The sequence below is a fragment of the Gracilinanus agilis genome, chromosome 4, assembly GCF_016433145.1.
Source record: "Gracilinanus agilis isolate LMUSP501 chromosome 4, AgileGrace, whole genome shotgun sequence".
Taxonomy (NCBI): domain Eukaryota; kingdom Metazoa; phylum Chordata; class Mammalia; order Didelphimorphia; family Didelphidae; genus Gracilinanus; species Gracilinanus agilis.
In genome coordinates this window covers 189,809,222-189,835,859 of record NC_058133.1, presented here as the reverse complement: position 1 = coordinate 189,835,859, position 26,638 = coordinate 189,809,222, and the positions used below count along the sequence as shown (strand labels likewise).

Genomic DNA, 26,638 nt, shown 5'->3' with positions numbered 1-26,638 from the left:
GGAGTTTTCCTTATTTGGGGAGGGTCTGGATGGTTGTTTGTTCTCCTCCTCTGTTTGCTCGGTTGTCTGGATTTTCTCTGTGTAAAAGCTTCCACGCTGTGCCCTGTTGTGGGGTTCCTCCGTTCGTCTGGACTTGTTTTTATGTCCCCTTGAGGAGTTTTGTGTGTTTAGGTCAGGAGAGGTTAAGAGCTGCTTCTTACTCTGTCGCCATCTTAACCCGGAAACCCCTAAGCATCTTATATTTTAACTGGGCCATCAAGATCAGGGTGGTTAGATTAAGACTTGCTTTGAAGCTCTCTCAAGTTTTGTAATTTAAACTCTTCTGAAAATGTAATAGCTATAGCATAAATGCATCTTTTGGCTGATGGATTGAAATCAGTTGCAGATGTACAGTTTTTAAATGCTGAAGAACCACTTTACTGTCACTCTGGATGTGTCTACTGAAGTGATCAAATGTAATTTTCAATCACATTCTCACTCAGAAGTTCTTTGGTTCAACATCTAGTGTTTTCACATAAGTGATGGCATATTTTGCTTTGAAAGGCATTTCTGCCCTTCTTGAGATGGCTATATGCCTTTCAATTGGGGAATGGCTGAACAAATTCTGGTATCTGTTGGTGATGAAACACTACTGTGCTAAAAGGAATAATGAACTGGAAGAATTCCATGTGAACTGGAAGGACCTCCAGAAATTGATGCAGAGTGAAAGGAGCAGAACCAAGAGAACATTGTACACAGAGACTCACACACTGTGGCACAATCGAACGTAATGGACTTTTCTACTAGCAGCAATGCAATGATCCAGGACAATTCTGAAGGACTTATAAGAAAGAACATTGTCTACATCCAGAGAAAGAACTGTGGGAGTAGAAACACAGAAGAAAAACATTTGCTTGATCACATGGTTCGATGGGGATACGACTGGGGAAGTAGACTCTAAATGATCACTCTATTGCAAATAATAATATGGAAATAGGTCTTGATCAATGATACATGTAAAACCCAGTGGAATTACTTGTTGGCTACAGGAGGGGGAGTGAGGAGGGGAGGGAAAGAACATGAATCATGTAACCAAGGAAAAAGATTCTTAATTAATTGTTGGAAAATTAAGAAATAAAAAGAATATCCTCAGCATACACTGACACAGTAAAGTTACTCAGCAGTATGTTCAGTAGTCAGAGGTAACATTTAAGAATTTTAAACATTTGTTTAGAGATAATCTACAAACTAGATAAGGCACAGGTAATGGGGAGCTGATGAGACAGACCATGTAACCTTGTAACAGTAGAGCTTTCAGGACTTTCAATGAAGAAATCCCCAACTCTGACTAGAACTCTTTATTTAAACAGAAACCAAAAAGGTAGAGAGGATGGCCTCTTGGGTAATAAAATCCACATCCTAGAACCAGGTGAGGAAGAGAAATAAACAGCTTCCTTCTTGGTCATCCCTATTAAACCAATGAGGTCTTCAAACACTTAAAGGATCAGGTCTTCCAAACTCCTAGTTTATTTTTTTAAATGTCTAATGCCATTAAAAAGATACGATTAAGAGAATAGAGAATCATAGATTTGAGAGCCTGGAAGAATTTTAGAGTTAAACCAATGTTCCTTGTTTTACAGATAAGGAAACGGAGGCCCAAGCTTGCCTTTGACCATAACCTCCATCTTACTACCCTGTGCTTTATTTCTCCTAAACCTATTCTTTCTATGATGCTCTCCAAATCCTGTCTCCTAAGCACTTTTTTCAGGCCACTTCTACTGCTGACTTCACTTTCTTCCCTTCATTAACCCCATATTGTCTACTCTCAAATCGCATCCCCTCTGTTCAATTACTTTGAGTCCTTTGCCCAACCCTAACTCTGGATTACTTCTACCATCTGCCTCCTCTTCTACCTGCACACTAATGAATGCAAGTTGGAAAAGTCATCCAAGTTGACTGCATATACTGAAAACGTAAGTAATTTCATTTTGGATTGGGGAATCATTATAACTAGGCAATCCTTTTATTTCTCCCCAATTAATTTCCTATTCTACTCCCATAGAGGATATTTCAAACCTCTATTCTCTATGGCACCCAAAGATGAGGATCTAGAATTATTCTGAGAAAATTGAGACCATTCACTGTGACCTTTCTCTCCTCCCTTCTCTTCATCTCAAAACCCACTGCCCCCATCACCAAGTCTTTCTCCTTTTGTTCCAGGCTTTGATAACTAGGTGGCTCTTATCCTTTCCGAGATTCATCCTTCTACTTGTGCCCTTGATCCTCCTTCCCTCCCACCTTCTTCAGCAAACTGTCCCTATAATCATTCCCTCCTAACTGGTTCCTTCTCTGCTGCTTTCATTCATGTCCAGGTTTCCATCATTCTTTAAAATCCTTCACCAGATCCTATCACGTCCTCCTCTATTGCTCAAATTCATAGAAAAAGCTATTTACACAAGTTGCTTCCCTCCACTTCCTCTTCTCCCACTCATCTCTCAGCCCTTTCTGACCTCATCATTCAACCGAAACTGTTCATGCCAAAGATACCAACGATTTTTTAAAACCTTTATTTTCTGGCTTAGTATCAAATCAAGGGCTAGGCAACTGAGGTTAAGTGACTTGCTCAAGGTCACACAACTAGCAAGTGTCTGAGGCCACATTTAAACCCAGGTCCTTTTGTCTCCAGACCTGGCTCTCTATCCACTGAGCCATTTAGCTGCTCCAGCAATGATCTTTTAACTGCCAAATCTGATGGCCTTCAATTAAGACTTTATATATCTATGTATATATTTTATTATAAAGATATTTTAATTTACCAATTACATATAATAACAAATTTCCACATAAGTTTCCCAAAGTCATATAATCCAAATTGTCTCCCTCCCTCCCAGAACTGGCAAGCAGTTCAATCTGGGTTACACATGTATCATCATGCAAAAGAAATTTTCATAATGTTCATTTTTGTAACAGAATAATCATATAAAACCAGAACCCCAAAATAAAAACCCAAATAAACTAAAGTGAAAAATGGTATGCTTTGATCTGCATTACATCTCCAACAATTCTTTCTCTGGTGGATAGCAATCCTCATCATAAGTCCCTCAGAATTGTCCTGAATCACTGTATTGCTGAAAGTAGTTAAGTCTATCACAACTGATCATTCCACAATATTGCTGTTACTGTGTACAATGTTCTCATAGTTCTGCTTATTTCACTCTGCATCAGTTCATGTAGATCATCTTGTTTATCATTTCTTACAGAACAACAGTATTCTTTCACCATCATATACCACAATTTGTTCAGCCATTCTCCAACTGATGGACATCCCTTCAATTTCCAAATCTTTGCCACCACAAAAAGAGAAGCTATAAATGTTTTTGTAGAAGTAAGCCCCCGCCCCTTTTTAAAAACTTCTTTGGGATACAGACCTGAAGTGATTACTGGATCAAAGGGTATGCACTGTTTTATAGCCCTTTGGGCATAGTTCCAAATTGACCTCCAGAATGGTTGGATCAGTTCACAACTCCAACAGTAAAGCATTAGTGTCCCAATTTTGCCACATACTCTCCAACATTTATCATTTTCCTTTACTGTCATGCTGGCCAATCTGAAAGGTATGAGGTGGTACCTCTTAATTATTATTTCTCTAATCAATAGTGATTTAGAGCATTTTTTATATGACTATAGTTAGCTTTGATTTGTTTTTATTCTTATAAATTTGACTCCATTCTCTCTATATATATTTGAGATATGAGGCCTTTAACAGAGCCTATGTAAAATTTTTTCTCGTTTCCTGCTTTCCTACTAATCTTGGTTGCATTGGTTTTCTTTGTGCAAAAACTTTTAAATTTAATGTAATCAAAATTATCCAATTTATACCAAGTAAGAGAGCAGAGACTATTTAAGCACTTTAATAAATGTTTTAACTACTGATTGGTTAATAAGTGTTTGAGTCAAGATTCAAATTGAACTCCTCTGATGCTAAAACCAGCCCTCTTCCCATTGCTCTGTCCTACCTCCATCCCTTCAGCTAGCACAAAGGCAGCTGGTAATTTTTCCCTGGACCCTTGTACTGCCTTCCACGGTTAAATCCACACATTTGAGAGAACACACAAACACGCACCCAGCACTTTTTATGATCACTGCCTCGTGGTTTTTCCTGGCACCACCTAGTGATCATGTGAGGAGAGGAGTCAAATGTTCAGAAAGTAATCACCAAGGAAGTGGATCTTGCCTTGAAGGGCAGGTTGGAAATCTTATAGTCATATACTGCCTAGAATAAATCCCCTAACCCTGACCTGACAGATTGGGAGAAAAGGGTATATTCCCTGCCTTGTAAACACATGCTTGCCTAGAAGTCAAATGATGATAAAAGTGATTCCATTTAGTTCTCACATGGGAGAAGGTAGACAAGTTTTATGGCTTCTCATGAATCCATCTCTCCCCTAAGCAAAAGTAGGACAGTGAAGGTGACTTTGATGAAGTCCAACAAATTTATCCTGGCAACCAAAAGGATAGGAGGGCCAAAATTTATCTTGAGTGACAAGGCAAGAGCAAATAATTCATGAGATTATAGAATTTAGAGCTGGAAGGGGTATTAGTGATGTAATCATAAAACCAGAGCACAAATTGGAAGGTAATCTCATAGATCACTTAGTGCAACCTCAACTTGACCAAAAATTCTTTTCTTTCTTTTAAAAAAAAACGCTTACCTTTTGTCTTAGTATCAATTATAAGACAGAAGAATGGCAAAAAGTGACCTTTCTGGGCTCACTTAGCTAGGAAGTATCTGAGGCTAGATTTGAACCCAGGACCTGTAGACTCAGGGCCTGGTGCTTTATTCACTAGGCCACCTAACTGCCTCTCAAAAATCCTAAGATTTCCCCAGCAAGAAGAGATCACCCAGTTTCAGCCTGATAGCATCAGTAAAGGTAAAAACCCACCACCATGAGCAAGTACTGATTCATCTAGGTGCTAGGCAGAGGGAATACAAAAGAATGACATAATCCTTACTTTCAAGGATCTTAACATTCTGAGACAAATGGAAGTACAATCTGAATTTAAAGAGAATACAAAAAATACTAAGTAAATACATAACAGTTTGGTAGTAGAGGAAAAGCTTTATGTCAAAGTTAGTCCTTGAGCTTTGTCTTGAAAAGATTTTATGAGGCAGAGGTGAAGAGGGAGGGTATTCTGGGCATGACTATGGTCTGTTAAGTGTGATGTGGGAGGAATAGCAAGAAGGCCAGGGTGTTCACATCACAAGAGCAGGAAGGGAATAATGTAGCACAAGTCTGGAAAGACAGACTGGGGGCAGGCTAGGAAGGATTTTAAAAGCTAATGATAGGAGTGAATAATTGATCCTAGAAGCACTAAGTCCTGAGGTAGCCAATCCCACTTTTGGACAACCTAAAGAAAGATTGGGAAGTTTTTCTTTACAGCAAGTCTAATCAAATCCCCTCTTTTCCAAACGACAGAGTAGATGGGCAGAGAAGTAAAGGGATCTGTCTACTGAGCTATATTTCAAATCCAACTTCTCTACCCCTGGCATACTGGCAAACAAAACCCAATGCACTTTCTACTATACCACAATGCCCTTGATCTTTTTTTTCCCACAAATTTTCCAGAGTAAAAAAAGAATCAGTAGCAAGGCTTGAAACAGCAGAGCATAGCTAGACAGTATTAGGAGAGACCTGAATTGGATTAGCTGAGAAACTAGTAAATCACAACTTTTCCGAGCCTCAGTTTTCTAATCTACAAAACCATTAACACATCACCTCTCTCACAGGGTTACTGAGGTAAAGAATCCTTGGAAATCTTAAAGTGCTATGTAAATGTCAGTTACTACACCTTTCAACCACCAGCCAAATGCCCTCTTTACCCTTATTTCCAAAGGTCCCGCTCCCACCTCAAGGAAACAATCCTTGCTTGGCCCAGAAACAAGGACAGGAGTTATGAGAAGGAATACTGGATCCGTGGCTGAAGAGTAGTGAAACATGAAACAGGAAAATGGCCATATCACTGGCCCTTTTCTACAGAGAGGGAGACTTGCAGATGCCAATCCTTTGAAGAGTTCTGCCTAGGAGTTAGATATTGTGGCCATATAAGCAATTAGCTTTGGGGATGTGGGTAGGGTGAATAAAAAAGAATAAGGGAATGGTACCTTCCAAGTGTCATCATGTCTAAGAATTCTGAATACTCCAGACAGTAATAGAAGTGTAGACCAATAAAAGTCAAAGAGAAACTCAGAAATAGTACTGTAAGGGTCAGTTAGGTAGCCTGTAGTTGGGAGGTCCTAGGTTCAAATCTGACCTCAGATATTCCTGGCTGTGTGACCTTGGGCAAGTCACATAACCCCAATTGCCTAGCCCTTACCACTCTTCTGTCTCAGAACTGATAATAAGACAGAGGGTAAGGGGTTTAAAGGAAAAAAGAACACTAAAAAATTTTTTAAAGGAAAGGGGGAAACGAGAATTCCTTTCTCAATTTAAAAAACAGAACTAAACTGGAAGAAAAAAAAAACCTTGCAAGTTCAGAGGACAGCAAACTTCTAATGCCGTGGGCTCTTGGAGCAAAAATCAAATTCTTGCTGACCACAAAATCGTAAGTTAACAAGCCCACATAATATACCAAGGTGACACTAACAGACAGCCCAGACTAGAGCTTTGAAAAAACCCCTTCCTGCCCATGTTTCCCTAAGTTCAAATTTAACATCATTGAACCAAAAAGCAAAGTTAACCTCAGATAAGGCAGGTTCTGTCTCTCCCTTACTTGATTATTTTTATCCACTTTTCCCTAATCCAAAGATTTCACCTACTTTGTACTCATTACTCTTTTGGCTTAATGGGTTAGTGATTCCAGTCTGGGTGTCTCTTTCAACTTTTCGGTTTGCTTCAAAGACATTTGGCTAAAGGGCATTGTCATGGCCTGTATAACCAGCTGATTTAGAGAAAATAGTTTACTTAAGGAGACCCACCCTATCTCAAGAAGCAGCTGACATCACCAAAAGGGAACCAGAAGAAACATTCTTCAGCATTTGTCAATTCATTACAACTTTCCAGTTAAAAAGTTTTCTTTAGTGGAAGGTTTATAATGCAAGACCTGGGAGACAAAAAGATAGATGCAACTCATCAATTCAAGAAGAACAAAAGTCAAAGGACTTCGAAAAAATGTTACTGTTATCAAGGCCAATGGTGGGTGAAGAAAGCTGAGCTAGGATGTCATAATTCAGAAAAGATGGGAAATGACCTTCACTTATACTTGGAAATAGAGAACAAACTGGAAGAATAGGGCTGCCTATTTCTCTAACCAGATTCCAAACTCAGTGGAATCAGAGGATGTGACTAAATAAGAACAAACTGCTCCCCTCCCACAAAAGTAGCTCTCATCTGATTAAGTCAGGAGAAATTGAAAACCCAAGGAAAAAAAGTTAAGATTATTGGCCACCCAATTTGTTGCTGCAGTATCCTGGAGACCCTTAAATTAGACTCTAATTTTTAATAATCTTGAGTAAAAACAATGCAAATATGTAATCTTATAGCCAACATAATGAAAAATGAAAACTCAAAGAAATGATGAGAAACCAGTTCCTACTACAAGTAGTTATTTTCTATTTTCTTCTCTCCTAACAGGATTAGCAAAATAAAGGAAAAAGAGGAAATCTGAAACAAAAGATCTTTTTAAAAGGCAAGTAAAAAAACACTAACACATCAGATGATGAGGGCCAAGGCGATCAGACATTAGTGCAACATGGTGGCTGTATATATTTATTGCTTTTAAAAACCGTTACTCTCTGTCTTAAAATTGATATGAAGCACTGCTTCCAACAAAGCAGAAGAGTGGTGAGGGCCAGGCAAATTTCCTAGGGTCACACACCTAGCAAATTTCTGAGGCCAAATTTGAACCCAGAACCTCCTGTTTCCAGCCCTGGCATAATATGGTTGCCCATATATTTACTGTTTAAAATTAAAACTTAATTATGGATTTTGGTGCTTTAATTTCTATCAGGATTACTACAAGCAAAATGCTTGGTAAACTAAAAGTAATTGTTCAAATGTGATTTGATTGAAAAATTCAGCTATGTTTGGAACCATAATTCAAATTTTGGTTACAAAGTCATCTGGGAGAAAAAGGAAGCTGTTATGTCCTGAGTGTTTTAAAGGCAGGATAGGCATATTTTGTGAGACAAAATCAGAAGGAAAGGAAAATTTGAAGAAGGGAATTGTCTGATGTGCCTGGGATTTAGGAAAACCCATAACACATGGTCTCTAGGACAGAAAGATCTCAGGCTCAGCTAGTTAAAAACTAATAGGTTACACACCCCAGTGACTTCCAGGGTGTAGTTCTTGAGATGGGGTTCTTAATCTTTGGGTTTCCTGGACATCTTGGGCAATATGGTAAAACCTGTAGACCTCTTCTCAGAATCACTCTTTAAATGTATAAAATACATAGTATTGCCACTTTTTATATCTTCAGCACTTAGCAAAGCACCTGGCACATAGTAGGTGCTTAATTAATGTTGACTAGTTGACAAAAGAAATCCATTTTACCTAAACAGAGTTATCAAAGTAATCAAAAAAACAAGCTCATAGACCACTTTCAAGAAGCACTGGGAGAGGTCAGGAGAATCTCATATTAACATCATTAAAGATATTTACTGTCTGAATTTTAAGAATATGGGGCTCATGGGGCAGCTAGGTGGCTCAGGAAATAAAGTCAGGCTTACAGATTTGGGAGATCCTTAGTTCAAATCTGACCTCAGACACATCCTAACTGTATGACCCTGAGCAAGTCACTTAATCCTAATTGGCTAGCCCTTACTCTAATTAACTCTAACTAACCCTAATTCCAAGCCCTTATTCTGCCTTGGAACCAATATTTAGTATCAATTCTAAAATGGAACATAAGGGTTTTAAAAAAATGAGTATGTGGTTCTTGCAAGGTAGGGGCTGCTACTCCTAGGAAGAGAATCACAAGTGCTATATAACCTTAGCAAAAGCTCCACTTTTAGGGGGAATAAGTTGTTGTTCTCAATTGTTGAGAAGAAGTACTCATTATAAAAGCCTGAACATACTTTTCCCTCTTCGGAGAAGCCACGTATACTCTTGACACTCAATCTGCCCAACTGCTAGTGCTATATCTTTATGTTATTCAAAAATTCTCCTTTGGATAGTGGGCAAGGTTCCTGAAGGCTACTGAGCAGAGTAGTTCAAACTACTCTCCCATGGAAGAAAAGTCAGTCTGCAGATATGCAGAGGTTTCACACAAACAAAACAAGCAACCACTAAAACACAGGGAATGCTGGGCCTGGAGTTTTGCCAACATTAAGCTGAGACAGAACACAACTGATCTCTGTGAAGATTTCCCTTATGTCTAAAAACTGGTGTGACTCCAGGACAGGTGCCAAGCAGAGTAAGCGAGGAGTAATCTCTTGAGAGATGGAGCCATGACTTCCAGGACACTGTCACAGCTTTCTGACAACATAGACGGACGTCAAAATATCCTCTCCCTAATCTTTATTGACTGATTTCTGGGCCCCAATGGAGAGACTAGCTCTTAGGGAAGGCCTAGCCAACAGCAGTAATCATTTCTAACTTTCTGGTCACTGGACAGGAGCCTCAATCGGGGGCTCTGGTTTCCTTTTCCCCATCTTGTACCCAACCAAAGCTAGCAATGGGCCATCTCCATAAGCCTTCTGATGCAACTTGGGCAGTAAGAACAAAAAATGGGGATAGAGAAAAAAACCCAAAGCTCAGGAAGAAGGGACCCTTGAAATCTTTTTTAAAAAACCCTTACCTTCTGCCTTAATACTGATTCTAAGGTAGAAGTGCAATAATGGCTAGGCACTTGGGGTTAAGTGTCTTGCACAGGGTCACAAAGCTAGGAAATGCCTGAGGCCAGATTTGAATCTAATACCTCCAGACTCCAGGCCTAACACTCTATCCACTGAGCCACCTAGCTGCCCAAGGTTCTAGATAACTGAAGAACTGAGGTCACTACTTATATAATTAAGAAAGTATGCCCTCCTGATTAGAGAAATGCAAATCAAAACAATTCTAAGGTACCATCTCACACCTAGCAGACTGGCCAATATGATGGTAAAGGAAAATTATAAATGTTGGAGGGGATGTGGCAAAAATTGGGATACTAATGCATGCTGGTAGAGTTGTGAATTGATCCAACCCATTATGGAAGGCAGTTTGGAATTATGGCTAAAGGGCTTTAAAAGAATGCCTATTCTTTGATCCAGCCATACTACTACTGGGTTTGTACCCCAAAGAGATAAGAATGAAAAATGTTTGTACAAAAATATTCATAACTGCTCTTTGTGGTGGCAAAAAAAATTGGAAAATGAGGGAATATTCCTCAACTGGGGAATGGCTAAACAAATTGTGGTATATGACGGTGATGGAATACTATTGTGCTATAACCAATGATGAACTGCTTGATTCCTATATGAACTGGAAAGACCTCCATGAACTGATTGGAGTAAAATGAAGAGAACCAGGAGAATATTGTACACAGTTAACTGAAACACTGTGGGGTGGTCAAATGTAATATTTTGCTACTAATAGCAATGCAATCATCCAGAATAATCCCTAGGAACTTATGAGAAAGAATTCTATCCACACTGAGAGAAAGAACTGTGGGAGTAGAAACACAGAAGAAAAACATATGGTTTATCACTTGTTTATATGGGTACATGATTTGGGGTTTTGGTTTTAAAAGATTATTATAAAAATGAATAATATGGAAATGGATATCAAGTGATAACACATGTATACCAGTGGAATTGCTTGTCAGCTTTTGGAGGGGGGAGGGAAAAGGGGAGGGAGAGAACATGAATTATGTAACCATGGGAAAAATAATTATAAATATATTTTCTTAATGTACACAATTATCAGGATAGGAATAGTAGGAAGGCAAATCAAGATCCTAGCATGTGATTACTGCTTATGAATACCATACCTGATCACTCAGCAATGATTCCCAGAGAATCTCACTCAAGATCAAAGCGGTTCTTATACTGATATTCAGCATCAATTCTAAGACAGAAAGTAAGGGTTAAAAAAAAAAAAGATCAAGGCAGCAGTAAAATGTCTGCTTCAAGATGATGAGATCTAAAACAGACTTCAGAAAAACATCTGATTTGGTTGCTTTTTGTGTCACAAGCCCACATAAATAATACCACAAGGCATGCCAATAATAGGAATAAGGCCTATAGGGTTGTTCATTCGCTATCATTCATCACAGAAAAGTCACCAGGACTGAACATGACACTTCTACCCTAATAAAAGTAGAGGAAAAAGTCATCAAGGAGGGGTCTCCAGCCATTCTCATGAGACCTGGCATCCAAGCCGTACACTCTGCTTCTAAGTCAGAATGGTTATAGGATACTCAGATTAAGGTGAGGGGATAGGATCTCTGCTACCCTTGTCAATAAATCAATAAGCATTTATTGAGTATTTATTACATGTCAGGAACTGTGCTAGGGATACAAACACAGAAAACAAAGCAATCCCTATACAGATGGAGCTTATATTCTATCAGAAGAGACATGTACATACACAAAAATAAATACAAATTAATACAAGGTAAATTTCTTGGTGGGCAAGCACTAGAAACTGGATGGGGAAGGGAGGAACAGTACCAGGAAAGGTTTTCCATAGAAAGTGTCATAAGCCACATTCAAGGAAACAAGGGATTCTAAGAGGTAGGGATGAGGCAGGAATGCCTCCTGGGCAGAGGGTTAGCCAGTGCAAAGACAAAGGATAATTAATTAGGAGATGAGGAGCAACAAGGAGCAACCAGTCAGGTTGGAATGTAGACTCTGGAATTAGAGAAGTCCTATAATATAGTTGGAAAGATAGATTGGGGCCAGGTGAGAAAGGCTAAACAGAGATACTTATAATTGATCCTAGAGGAAATAAGGAGCTGGAATGACATGATTAAACTTATGTACTTTAGAATATCACTTTGGCAGTTGTGTGGATAGATTGGAAAGGGGAAAAGACCTAAGACAGAGAAACAAATTGGAAAGTTCTTATATTAGTCCAAGTAAGATATAATGAGGGTTTGAACTAGAGTGGTGGCCATGTGAGAAAAGTCAATCTATAAGCATTTTTATTTACAATATTTACCATTTGCCAGGTAGTGCTAAGTGGAAATTCAAAGAAAGGTAAAAGACAGTCCCTGCCCTCTGAGGAGTTCATAATTTAATGGGGGAAGCAATCTCTGTAAGGGAACAGTCATCCTTGTACAAATAAGCTTAAGACAAGATAAACAGGAAATAATCTACAAAGGGAAGACACTAGAAATAAAAGAGACTGGGAAAGCTTCCTGTAGGAGATGGAATTTTAGCTGGGACTTAAAGAGAGCCATAGAAACCAGGAGGCATCGAGTTAAGAGTAACTATTCCTAGCATGGGAGAGAGTTGGTGGAAATGCCAGGGGTCAGGTAATGAACAGCAAGGAGGCCAATGTCACTGGATCACAGAATATGTGAATTTTATATTTGATCCTAGAGGCAACTGGGAGCCAATGAAGTTTACTGGGGAGAAGGAGGATGACATGCTTTAGGAAAAATCACTTTATGACAGCTGAATAGAGAACTGGAATGGGGCAGATAGACCAACCAACAATCTACTGCAATGGTCTAGGTGTGAGGAGAAGAGGACCTGCACCAAGGTTGTAAAAGTATTAGAAGAGCGAAGGGAATAAATTTGAGAGATGCAGCAAAGATTAAACCAACAGGTTTTGGTAACTGACTAGATATGGGAGGGAGGAGAGAGGGTGAGCCCCTTAGAGTTGTTGAGTTTAAGCTATCTCTACCAGCATTCAGTTCCAGATGTCTTTAATAGGTAGTTGAAGACCCAAGGCTGGAGGGTCAGCAGAGGAAAAAAAATAGATAAGTCAGATATTGTGGAAGTTAAAACAAGATTGGGCAACCATCTGGATATGCAGGGTGAGGAAAAGAGTCAAGAATCCCACAAGATTACAAAGGATGATAGTCATTGACAGATACAAAGTAAATTAGGAAAGGAGCAGGTTTTAGGCAAAAGATATGTTCGGTTTGGACACAAATGTAAGAGGTTTCTGAGACATTCAGTTTGAAATGTCCAACAGGCAGTTGGAGTTGTATCAATGAAGCTCAGGAGAGATGTTGGGGCTGATTATACATATTTGGGAGTCATATGCATAGAAAAAAATATTTAAACCCAAGGGAGTTGATGAGGTCACTAAGGGACAGAGTGTGAAGAGAGAAGATTAAGTGGGTTTAGAAGAGAGGTTTGGGGCATAACTTAAGTGTAAAATATGGAAGATGAATCTGCAAAAGTGACTGAAAAGGAATGATTGAGATAAGCAGGAAAACCAAAGAAAGAATAATGTCACAAAAACTCTAGAAAAGAGAAAGTGTAAAATGCTACAGATAAGTCAAGGATGATAAGGATTAGGTCATCGGATGAGGCAATTAAAAAATCACTATTAAATGGATATGCCACCTGAATATTAAAAGATCTTATCATAAAAAAAGAATTACTAGAGAAGCAGGTCATCTACCTTTCACAGCTATATGTGGAATAAGAATGAATTCTTAACCAAACAAGGGATAGAGGCAATTATAAAAAAAAACAGTTAATATTAATTACATGAAATTGAAAAGCTTTTCCATGAGCAAAATTATGCCTCTAGGTCATTGATGGTGAACCTTTTAGAGACCAAGTGCCCAAACTACAACCCTCATGCCACATATGAGACCCACTCCCACACCTTGCCCCAGACAGGGGAGGGAGGAAGCACTCCCATTGGGCTGCTAGGCAGAGGGGCAGATCATCTGAGAAATGTCCTCAGGCCCATGTGGAAAGGGAGAAGGGAGCAGACCCCTCTGGCATGAGTTCCATAGGTTCACCTAAAATAAATATAGCTCTAGGATAAGAAGAAGGTCAACTGAGAACAGATATTTATATCAAATTTCTCAGATAAGGGTTTGGTATTCAAGATATATAGGCAATAATAATATGGAAGACCAAAAGCCATTCCCTAAATAGAGACATTGTCAAAGGACATGAACAGTTCTCCATTGAAGAATTATAAGCTATTAACAACCATAGAAAAGAATGCTCCAATAAGAGAAATACAAAACAAAACAACTCTGAGGTTTTACTTCATACCCTACAAATCTGCAAAAAAAGACAAAAAATGGTAACAGTATTAGAGTCATAGAAAGAGAAGCACAGTATTGCATTGTTGGTGGAGCTGTAAAATAATATATCCATTTTGGGAAGGAACTTGGAATTATGCAAATAAAATGACTAAAAAGGGCATACCCTTTGAACCTCAAATGCCCAAAGAAGTCATTGATAAGAAAGTCTCTATATACTTATAGAAGCACTTTTTGTGACAAACAAGAATTGGAAACAAAGTAGCTGTCCATCAGTTGGAAAATAGTTAAAGAAATCATGATACATGAATGTAATGGAATATTACTGCTCTATAAGAAATTATGTGATGAATATAGAGAAACATGGAAAGATCTACACCAACTGATAAAGAGAAGAAGAGCCAAGGAAACAATATACACATACACAGTGACAACTGAAATATAAATGAAAAGACACACCAAAAAAATAAAAAAATAAAAAAGTAAAGGTAACAAAATTATAAAGATCAAACAGGAATCAATTGAAGATACATGAGAAGGCACATCCAAACTACCCCTCTGTACAGGTGGAAGGTCCACAGGTTTTCAGACTTTTTCAATGTATGAACCAGTTATGCTGACTTTTTTCCTTTAAAAAAAATAACATTTTGTCTTATGGGACAGCATTTCTATCTGGGAGAGGGAGGGATAAATGGGATAACTATGGTGATATGATGTAAGAAACAAAAAAGATAAATAAAAATGTATTTTTAAAAAAGCAATCAGTGATAACTTTGGAGACAGTAGTTCTGTTGAAGGCTGAGATCAGAAATCAAGTTTGAAGAAGCTGAAAAAGTGAGGGAGAAGAGGAAATAGAAGCAATAAATAGTTTTTTTCTAGAAGTTTAGCTAAGAAAGAGAGAAGAGACACAGGAAGCAATAGTAGGGTCTAGTAAGAGTTGTTTTGTTTTCTTTTTCATTTTTTTGTTTGTTTTTGAACAAGGAGGGAGTCACTTGGACATGTTTATAAGCAGCAGGGAAAAAACCAGTAGAAAGGAAAAGACTTAAGGTTACGGATGGGGACAGAATGATCATGGGGGCAATCTACTAGACAAAAAACGGAAGGGATGAAATCAAGGGCACATGAAGAGGAGCCAGCCTTTATGCGAAAAGCTGCTAAAGTAAAGAAAATAGTCAGGAATGAGGTCAGAAAGTTTTGAATTGTAGAGGAGACAAGAGAGAGCAAGATGAATGAGCTCTATTTTTCAGCAAAGTAGAAGGAAAAGTCCATAGAAGAAAAGGGGGCAGGGATTGGTGTGAAAGGGCTAAGGAAAAAAGAAGTTTATAAACGGCCTCTTTAAATAGTGAGGAATGGGACAGGGAATCATTTAGGAAGGAGTAAATGGACTGCTTTGCAGAGGTGAATCAAGGGCCAGTTGAGATTAGATAACATAAATTTGTAGTGGACCCACTGACCTGTTTCATGATTTTGTTTAGCTCCATTCATCAGCACTAAGAAAGAGCAGAGGAAGTAGTAGTCTACTGCTGAGTTGTAGGCCTCCCAGTCCTTGATGTTAGTAGGAAAATCTACCTGTCGTTGTTAATAAAAAATGGGGCAAGGAAGGGCAGGTAGATGAAGGGATTACTTATTTTAACTTCAAATTCTATAAAGGGTCAATATTGACCTCTTCTTCACCACAGTAAATTACTGGCATAGGAGAGACAATAGCCACTTAATATAGAGGCAATAGTGGCCACTTAAATCCCTGGTCCCCTTCAAAATTCAGCTCAAAAGCCACCTGCTTCTGGAATTCTTTCCTGATCCTCTTCACCTCCCCAAATTACTTTTGTATTTATCTATCTTACCCTGTTTCCTCCAACGTGGAATATTAATTCCTCCAGGGCAGTTTCACTCAACATAAATGAAATGAAACAGTTTCTCCATCTAAGAATGAACATTTCAGTGGGATGAGAAGGAAAAATCAATCAGGATAGGCTTCCAATGGGAAAAAGTCCTTGTTGAGTTCGGAAGAACATTAGACTCGCCTACCTTCATCAGCAGAGCCTCTGTCTTCAACTGGACCCTGCTTTTTGTATTTCCAGAGCTTAGCACAGTACCTGACATATAGCAGGCACTTACTGTTTTGTGTTTTTTAAAAACTTCTATGTCCTATTTTTTTTTTAACTCTTTCCTTCTATCTTAGAATCAATACTGAGTATTGGTTCCAAGGTGGAAGATCAGTAAGAGTTAGGTAACTGGGGTTAAGTGACTTGCCCAGGGTCACACAGTCAGGAAATATCTAAGGCTAGATTTGAACACGTCCCCCTAACTCTAGGCTTGAAGCTCTATCCACTGTGCTACCTAATTGTCCCAATCAATGTTTATGGGCTAACTGATGGGATTCATTTTCCTAAAGGCACACCCCACCCCCATAATGGTTAAACAAGCTCTCTGATCTCCTTCCCCTTTACTATCTCAAAAATCCTGAATCCCAGACTACCAGAGGCACAACCCCACCCTCTCTAATTTCTTTTGCCAGCCCTCTCACCATCCCCACAGACCTTAAGGCTAACACTCCCAATATCCTTCTACTTCTTATTTGCCTGCCCTTTCACTTTGCTCTCAAGAACTACAACTCTATAAATAACAAACTTCCCTCTCTTACACCTTTCCCTCTCTTAACTCTTTCTGACTCAGGCCTGGCTCCTAGATGACACCATAGTCTTCCAGTGAAGTACTAATTGTGCTTTCTCACATATCTCTCAACATACTTGAGATGCCATCACACCGCAACCTACCCTTCTTTGAGGTTCACTCTATACAGCAACCTGTCCTCTTTTGAGGTTCACTCTATATTGGTTCCAAGACAGAAGAGTGGTAAGAGCTAGACAATGGGGTAAAGTGACCTGTCCAGGGTCACACAGCTAGGAAATAGCTGAGGACAAATTAGAACCCAGGATCCTAGTCTCTAGATCTGGCTCTCAATTCACTAAGACACATCTGCCTCTTTACCCAAATACTCAATTCTTCAACCTACTCTACTCCCATGACCTGTTGTTCTTCCACACCATTTCAATTACACACAAAAAATAGTCACATTCTTGATCTTGCATCATTTAAAAGGGCTTCACTTCTACATTCAAGAACTCTGAAATTTCCTTTATCTGAGCACAATCCCCTATATCATTCCATCTCTCCCTATACTTTGCTTTTCTCAAACATATCCTTTGTCTGCACTGTGAACTGAAATTCCTCTACTGCACTGTATTTTGTCAGGCCATCCTTCTCTGTTCCAGCTAGTCTTTTCCCTTTCTGACCTCATCTCCTTAGTGAAACAATTCACTTCTAGCTATCTTTCACTCTTTAAAAAAAAAAAAATTTTTTTTAAACCTTTACCTTCCATCTTGGAGTCAATACTGTGTATTGGCTCCAAGGCAAAAGAGTGATAAGGGCTAGACAATGGGGGTTTAGTGACTTGCCCAGGGTCACACAGCTAGGAAGTGTCTGAGGCCAAATTTGAACCTAGGACCTCTAGGCCTGATCTCTAGGCCTGGCTCTCAGTCCACTGAGCCACCCCCTATCTTCCACTCTTGAATTGCATGCTCCCTTGTTCTGTGATTGTTCACACTTTGTCAAACCCTGGATTACTCCCAACATCCACCTCCTCAAAACTGAAGAAAAGTCTGGAAACCATGCTGGCTGTTTTCACTACAAATTTCTATTACCTGATCTCAATTGGCCCTCACTACAGTCCTTTTGTTCCTACTCATTTCTCTATCTTACTCCTCTCCCCTTCCAAATCACTTCTCTCAAGCCTCTGATAGAAAACCTTTCCCATTCTCTTATCTTTTTTCCCTCAACATTCAAAAACTTGAGATCAACTAAAAAATCCCTTTCTCCTCCACACCTCACAGCCACTTGATTTCATCCTCCACCTTTTCTCCCTCTTCAGTCTCTGATGAAGAAATGGCTTTCCTCCTCCCCTAGTCCAACACCTTTACTCACACTTTTGATTTTTGATCAGCCCTTCCCATATTCTCCAGTACCATACCCCAATCATCATTCTCCCCTCTCTAATATTCAACCTCTTTCTTGAAACAAAAAACAAACAAAAAAGCCTTCCTTTCTATCTTAGGATCAATACTTTGTCTGTTATTGTAAAAAAAATTAATATTTTACTTTTTACCAATTACATGTAATAACAAATTTCCCAAAGTTATATGATCCAAATTGTCTTCCTCTCTCCTTTCCTCCCACCTCCTGGAGCTGGCAAGCAATTTGATCTGAGTTATACATGTATTATCTAAGTGTGTTCTAAGGCAGAAGAGCAGTAAAGTAGACAATTGTGGTTAAGTGACTTGCCCAGAGTTACAGTCTATTGTTTCTTTCCCTGCTGCCTACAAATCCACCCAAGTTTCTCTATCCTTTTAAAAAAAGTCATCACTAGAGCCCTCCATCCCTGGATCCATCTCTCCCTACCATTTTATAACTTTCCTCCTTTTCCTAACCAAACTCCTTAAGAAAGCCATTTACATTTGTTTCGCTAGTTCTTCTCTTCCCATTAACTTAAGCCCCTTAAATCTTTTTTTTTTTTTACTAAATTTTCTTAATTAAATTTTTTCTATACTACAGCTTTTTTGTTTTCTCTTTGCCTTGGGCAAAAGAACCCCTAAAATGAAATGGTATTGTGGCCTGACATAAGCATATATGAAATAGCAGAGAAAAGGTCAGGAGGGTTTCTCAAGAAAACAGATGTTATTAACTTTGCAACACAGTTTCATCATGGCCAACACCTTAGACTATGTACATCTTACACCCTAGTGTACAAGACTTCTCTAAGATCATATATAACACAGGGTAATAAAAAGACACAGGGAAAGGTTCTCATTCATCTGGAGTCATATTGCTAGGCCACAAAGAGGTCTCACCTGGTTAAGCTCCTTAAATCTATGTGGATTCAGATTCCTTCACTCAAATGAAACTGCTTTCTTCAAAACTCATTTCTGATGTTTGCCAGACCTAATAGTTCTTTCTCAGTTCTCATCTTCCTAGACCTCTCTGAAGCTTCTGACACTGCATTCCCTCATACTACATACCTAAGCCTTGTCAAGATTCTTTTGCTGGATTGTTATCCATGTCACACACTATCTAATCATAGATTTATGCCAAAGCTCTCTCCAGTACCCTCCTTTTTTTTCTCGGTATACTCTCTCACTTGGTGATGTCAGCAGCTATTATGGGTTAAATTATCATCTCTCTGCAGATGACTCCCAGCTCTCTACATCCAGCCCTAAGCCATCTCCTGAGCTCAAGTCCAGAATTACCAAATACCTAGACATTTCAAACTAGATGTCCCAAATGTATTTCCAACTCAACATTTGAACTATCTTTCCCCAGGAAAAAAAATAAAAAAAACAACTCTCTTTTAAGCTTCCCTATTATTGGTATGTCCACCTAAAACTTCAGTATGTGCCATCCTGGAATGTTTTTCCTCAACCATTCCCACATAATCCAATTAGTTGCCATATTTTATTGTTTCTATCTCCATATCTCTTGCATAGTCCCCATCTAGCCACAACCCTAGTACAGATCTTATCACTTGTTGATTTTACTATTGCCAACAGCCTCTTATCTGACCTCCTTGCCTCATACCTTTACCCTTACCAATCCATTATCCCAAGTCACCAATATTATTAACTCTAGGACCAAATATAAATTCTTCAGTTTAGCATTTAAAATTCTTTACAACCAGGTCCCGTCCTTCCTTTTCCCATCTTCTCATTCATTATTCCTATCCCTAAACTCTGCAATCCATCCAAACAAACTAGTCTACAACCTTGTTCTGCATATGCAATAATTCACGTCCAGTCTATGTGCCTTTGCACTAGCAGTCACTCAGGCCTGGAATACCCTCCTTCCTCCTCTCTGTCTCTACCTGATTTCCTTTAAGACTCACCACAAGTGCTACCTTTTACTTTAAGTCTTTCCCAATCTTCCATACCCTCGGGCTACTAGTGCCCCATTTCCCAGAACCACCTTGTATTCTTTTAGTATCTATTTTTCTGTATATATGTGTTGCCTCCCCAATTAGAATGTAGCCTCCTTGGATGTTGGAATTGTTTCCCTAGAGCTCAACACAGGGCCTAGCAATTTTTAAGTATCACATAAATGTTTGCAGACCAATTGCAGTGATAACTTGAGCTGATCTCTGAAAGAAGCCAGGGAGTCAATGAGGCAGAGGTGAAGAAGAAGGGCATTCAGGGCATGGGACCAGTCTTTGCAAAGGCACAGAGATAAGAGATGAAACGTTTTGTACAAGGAACAGCAAGTAGGTCAATTTGGCCAGGGAACACATGAAGAAAAGCGATGTGCAATAGGTTTGGAAAAGTAGGCTGGAGCCAGATTATGAAGGCCTTAACTTTCAAAGTCAGAGAAGTCTGGATTTTATCTTTTTTTTTTTTTAAACCCTTACATTCTGCCTTAGAATCAATACTATGTATTGGTTCCAAGGCAGAAGAGTGGTAAGGGCTAGGCAAAGGAGGTTAAGTGACTTGCCCAGGGTCACATAGCTGGAAAGTGTCTGAGGTCAAATTTGAACCCAGGACCTCCCACCTCGAGGCCTAGCTCTCAATCTACTGGGCCACCCAGCTGCCCCCAATTTTATCTTTAATGCAAGAAGAAACCACTGGTGCTTTTTGAACAGGGAAGCAGGGGAGTGATCTGGTTACACCTGTGCCATTAGGAACATCAATCTGGCTGCTTCGTGGAAGCCAGATTGCAGAAGGGAGGGCCTAGAAGCAAAGGGGCCATTTAAAAAGTTGTTGCCATAGTACAAGTGAGATATCATGAGGGCCGAAATGAGGGTGGTGGTTATGGGTAGAGGAAGGAATGGATGCAACATAAGTTATGAAGGTAAAATCACCGACACTTGGCAACAGATTGCAGGTGAGGAAGAAAGAACTAAACACAATGCTGGGGTTTTGAACATATAATATTGGAAGAAGTGTGGCGTTTTTAATAGATATAGGGAGGACAGGAAGAGAGTGTGGTTGGAGTGAAGACAATGAGTCTTGTTTTAGATAATGAATTTAAGATGTCTATAGGAGCATCTAGTAAGATGTAATTAATAATTGATAGATGATATGTACCTGGAATCCAAGTGGGAGACCAGAGATAGATTTGCTAATCATCTACAGAGATGACAATTGGACCCAAGGCATCTCATGATATCTCCAAAAGAGAGAAAAGGAAAAATGGCCCAAGGCAGGGCCCTTGTGTACATCCACTGTTAGGAGGGTTGGGAGGTACAAAGATGATGATCTAGCAAAGGAAATTGAGAAGGAACAGCCAAGACAGGTCAGAGAAGTAGGAAAAAAGGGTGCCATGAATACTCAGGAAGGAGACAGTATCTAGGAGGAAGAGGTCAAGAGTGGCAAATGGGGCAGAGAGATCAAGCCATTGGGTTGGGCTATTAAGAAATAACTAGTCAACTTGTAAAAAGACGTTTCAGTTTCAGGGATGAGATTGGAAACCAGAAAAACAGAGGCTGGGAAGTGAGTGGGAGATGATGAGAAAGTGGAAGCAAAGAGTAAGTATACAGACAGCCTTTATTCTATGAGGCTGATTACTAAAGAATGAAATCTTTCAATTTCCAGAGTACAGAACAGTATCTATTATATACAGTGTCCCAGAAGTCTTAATGCAACTTTAATAAGCTATTAGAACTTTAACTGAACTAAGACTTTTGGGACACCAGGTAGATTACTGAAGGCATCTAACTCCATTTGTTGTACAGTGATTACAAGAGGCATAGAAATGGAAAATAACTTGCCAGGGTCCAAAAGGTGATACGTCTCTGGCCATGATTTTAATTCAAGTCCTCCAACTCACACACATGACACTACCAAAACCAATTTGCTTTGACTTCATCTTGTCCCAAAGGCCCACTGCCCTGGCCCCACTAAGAAAGAACAAGGCTTCGTGCTTAGAAAAGGGCCTAGTAAGAGGCACATGCTGGACTATGTCACTAACTCCCCCTCACTCCCAAAAAGCAGTTCTCAAAATGTGGTTTATGGCCTAGTTTCTTATAGGATATTAATTAATTGTTTATAACAAGACGATGTCTATTTTTGCTTTTGTTCTGAATTGCTTGCATGAGGAGGATTTTCCTTAAGTGCTCTCATCAAAAGTAATACTGACCTAGAGACGGGAGGTCCTAGGTTCAAATCTGGTCTCAGACACTTCCCAGCTGTGTGACCTTGGGCAAGTCACTTGACCCCCACTGCCTACCCTTACCACTCTTCTGCATTGGAGCCAATACACAGTATTGACTCCAAGTCGGAATGTAAGGGTTTAAAAAAAAAAAAAAAAAAGCAATACTGACCTCTCCATACATTCATGCTGAGAAGGGATGAAATAGCAAAGAAGAAGAGATCTGTGGAGTCCTGTCCCAAAGAATCTCTCAAATCTCAAACTGGGAAAAACTGAGAATTTTACCATTAAGCTATGGATACAAGTAGTCTTTACTCCTCAGATATCTTCAATTAATAATTCTCAAGAGGCCTCCCCCTCAAAAGGCAGTTTAATTAGTTGCCTTCCTATCTACTATAAAAGAAGTGAGGGATTCCACTTGAGAGAAGAATTGGGGAAGTGGGTGTCAGGTATCAGACACCAACAAACCAAATTCCTTCTGCCCAGACATCAACACACTCACTGAGCTCACCAGAACCAAGCACTATTCATCTACTTCCACAGTTAGTGTTTCTAAAGAAATATAACCTGCTTGGGCTCAAAGTTCTCTCAGTGTCCAAAGATCTAGGGGACTGTAAGTGCTTCTAGAAGCTAGGTAGATGAAAAACAAAATCTTAGCCTTAAAGTCTTGTTGCTTTAAAAAAAAAAATATAGAGCATAAGCATGGAGTAGAAAACAGGTAGTGAGCCTAAATGAAATTTGGAGAACTCCACCTCTATCACCTTGGTCCCAAATTTTCTTGGGATTTAGGAAAGGTAAATTCTTAAGAATATAGGGACCATGGCAGATAAGTAGCATAACAGAGCACCAGGCCTAGAGTCATAAGGACCTGAGTTCAATCTGGACTCAGAAATGTCCTAGCTGTGTGACCCCAGGCAAGTCACTTAACTCCGTCTGCTAGTCCTTGCCCTTCCATCATAGAATTGATACCAAGACCGAAAATAAGGGTTTATCTAAAAAAAAAAAAAAAAAAAAAAAAAAGCTATTCCACAGCCATGACCTGATCCCACCCTTTCCCCTCAGAACCCACCACACAGTAAGTATTCAATCAAACCTAAAACAAATACTACCCAAATAGATATTTGTTGTAGATGGACAATTCAGTTTTGAACCAACTAAGGAAATAAGGAATTAAGAGATGCATGGTCGGCTAGGAAGTCTGACATGTACATATACTCCTCTAATGTTTCATCTTCTTTCATCTGCCACAGTTTTGATTCCTTTAAAATTGTGGCTCCAGGGGTAGCATGGTAGCACAGTGGATAGGGTCTGGAGGCTAGAGAACCAAGTTTCAAATCTGGCCTCAGATACTTCCTGGTTATATGACCATGGGCAAGTCACTAAACCCAATTACCTAGCTTCTGTTGCTCTTCTGACTTAGAATTGATACTAACACAAAAGATTAAGGCTTAAAAAAATAAAATAAAGTAAAATGGTGGCTCCACAACACTCAATTTTCACAATTATTCCCCTAATGGTATGCCACCTAAAATCCACATCTACTGCAACTAAGGGGATTCATTTGGTATGTACACACAACCTTGAAAATTTTAATGCAAAATTTGATTCTTTATTTTGTTCCATTATAACACTTTTGTCTTGAATTTTCCCTAACACGCATCTATCGATCTAATTCATTCTAAGGTGGTTTTGACTCTTAGTCTGCTTAAGAAGGCTTCTTTCTCAAAGTCTAATTTCCACATGAGATAACTGTCTCATTGCTCACAGGCCCAAGTCCTGACTTCAGAAGTCTTAGTGCCAAAAATCAGTAATGAAAAAAAAATCAGTAAAGAAGAAGCCAAGGAAAGGTAAGGTTCATACTTTTTTGAACAACTGGGGGAAATGAGGGAACTTGTTAAAACAACAACTCCCAATTATGGAAGCTGAAAGTCTTTTAAAAAGCCTTATTTGTGAGGGCAGCTGGGTAGCTCAGTGGATTGAGAGCCAGGCCTAGAGATGGGAGGTCCTAGGTTCAAATCTGGCCTCAGACACTTCCTAACTGTGTGACCCTGGGCAAGTCACTTAACCCCCATTACCTAGCCCTTACCACTCTTCTACAATTCTTTCCCATTCTTGAAAAGAGACCCTGGGCAAGTCACTTAACCCCCATTGCCTAGCCCTTACCACTCTTCTACCTTGGAGCCAATAGACAATATTGACTCCAAGATGGAAGGCAAGGCCCCAAAAAGTAAGTAAATAAATGAAGCACCATATTCTATACAATATCTTTAAATTTTTAATTTTTTAAAAAACCCTTATCTTCTGTTATAGAATAGACCCTAAGTATCAATTCTAAGAGTTGTAAGGGCTAGGCAACTGGGATTAACTGACTTGCTCAGAGTCACACAGCTAGGAAGTATCAGAGGCCAGATTTGAAAACTAGGTCCTTCTGACTCCAGGTCTAGTATTCTATCCACTGTGCTACCTAGCTGTCCCTTCATATAATGCCTTAAAAGAAAAGCCCTTCGTCCTCAAAAATCTCTTTTCAAGAATGGGAAAGAATTGTTTTTAAAGGGAATTCTGGTTATTGTTAGCTGTTTTCCCTTTCCCCCTCCAAAAAAAATAAAAACAAAAACAAGCTGCATATAGAACTGATGCTAGAAACCTGGAACTAGAAGTCAAACATTACTGAATTCATAGCAACTCAGAACAACTAGGGTTAGAAAGGCAGCCCAGTCTGAATTCTGCACCATTCATATGCCCTCGGGATGCTTCTAACATGTTAATATGGCACCTGAAGAGAATACAAAGCTACCAAAGGAACATGAGAAGCCACAAAATAACTCTCATTGAGATCCCAAGTATTCTAACAAGGCTCAAGCTCCACTTATTCAGATAAATGACACTAGGAGGATTTAAGAATTTAAACTACTCAACCACTCTGGATCACAACTCACACAGCAATGCCTGCCCTGGCCCAAAGACCTTATTCTGACAGACCCATATTTTAGGATTGGTCACCTGAGTGACCTGGGCAAGATAAAGTAGGGCCAGAATACCTGAATTAGTCTTTCAAGAGACCTGGAAAACAGGTTGAGCCAAGAAGGTCTAAGTGTTATACTGAATGTTTCTCAATTATTTCATGTGTCTCTCTTGAGAAGCAATGCTTCAGAGTAAACAGAGCACTGGATTTAGAGTACGGAAACCCCAGATTTAAATTCCATCTCAGACACATACTAGCTGTGTGATCCAGGGCAAGTGCAAATGTTAGTTATTATTTTCTTCCAGTTATAAACTGAGGTCTAGGAACATATCTTGTATTTCTTTATGCCCCCTTTCTCCCCATGCTATCTTCCTATAGAATGGAGCACATGGTAATACCTAATTTATTAAATTATTTAATTAAATCCTGGTCCACTAATGGAATTAACTCTCAAGGATGGGGTTATTATTAGTTAAATGCCTACTTTCTTGCCTTAAAAACAACTCTTAGACAGGCAAGGGCTAGTGGATCAGAAATAAGTGACTTATCCAGGGTCCCACTGCTGGGAAGTGTCTGAGGTCATATTTGAACCTGGCTCCTCCTGATTCCAGACTTGGTGCAGCCCTTCTGGGGCTGATTATTCAAATAATTAAATTATCTAGATGTTCCCGATTCTTTTCTCTACCCTTGACTCCATAGGAATCAGGGAGTGGTGAAGGAACAAAGTAATCCACCACTCCGAAAAGAATGGCCAGAGACAAAAATGAGATCTAGAGATTAGTGAAGCTTTGGGCTACCAGGGTCACAAGTAATAGAGGTGGTTTTACATTGAACAAATTCATAGGGGTAAGTAGGAAATAGAAATCAGGCAGCAGCAAAAAAAAAAAAGCGATGGGAGGCACAAGGAAGTACAGGGCATGTTTATCCAACTACTACTGTTTAAATGTATTGTCAGAGTAGGGGCTGTCCACTTCTCAAATAACTTACTGCTCAAAGAAGCTGTTGTCATGATCTTAAGAATTCCCCTACTTATAGCAATAGCTAATAATAGCAGCTACTATTTCTATGGTGCTGACTACAGTGCCAGGCACTGTGCTAAGTGCTTTATGATTATTATTTCATTTGATCCTCACAACCCAGAGAGGTAAGAGCTATTAGTAAGTAGTCCCATTTTATAGATGAGGAAACTGAGGCAGGTGGAAGTTGTGACTTACCCAGCGTCACATAGCTAGTAAGCATCTGAGGCTGAATATGAATTTGGGTCTTCCTGATTCCAAGCCTAGCTTTTTATCCACAATCCCAACTAGTTGCCTCGACTAATAAGTGGATGTCAGGCCTAAGGACAGA

At 39.3% G+C, this 26,638-nt stretch overlaps 1 protein-coding gene across 2 annotated transcripts in view; it reads right to left on the bottom strand.

The window, feature by feature from the left end:
* RAB5C (RAB5C, member RAS oncogene family) overlaps window positions 1-26,638 on the bottom strand; it is a 53,418-nt gene that overhangs the window by 21,477 nt on the left and 5,303 nt on the right. Inside the window, exon 1 of one of the 2 annotated variants that reach the window (XM_044677123.1) lies at window positions 10,948-10,994. The exons of the other annotated variant lie outside the window; for it this stretch is intronic. The gene's annotated coding sequence lies outside the window, so the exon portion shown is untranslated. Of the gene's footprint in view, window positions 1-10,947; window positions 10,995-26,638 lie in introns of those variants that run through there. 2 annotated transcript variants of the gene reach the window in all.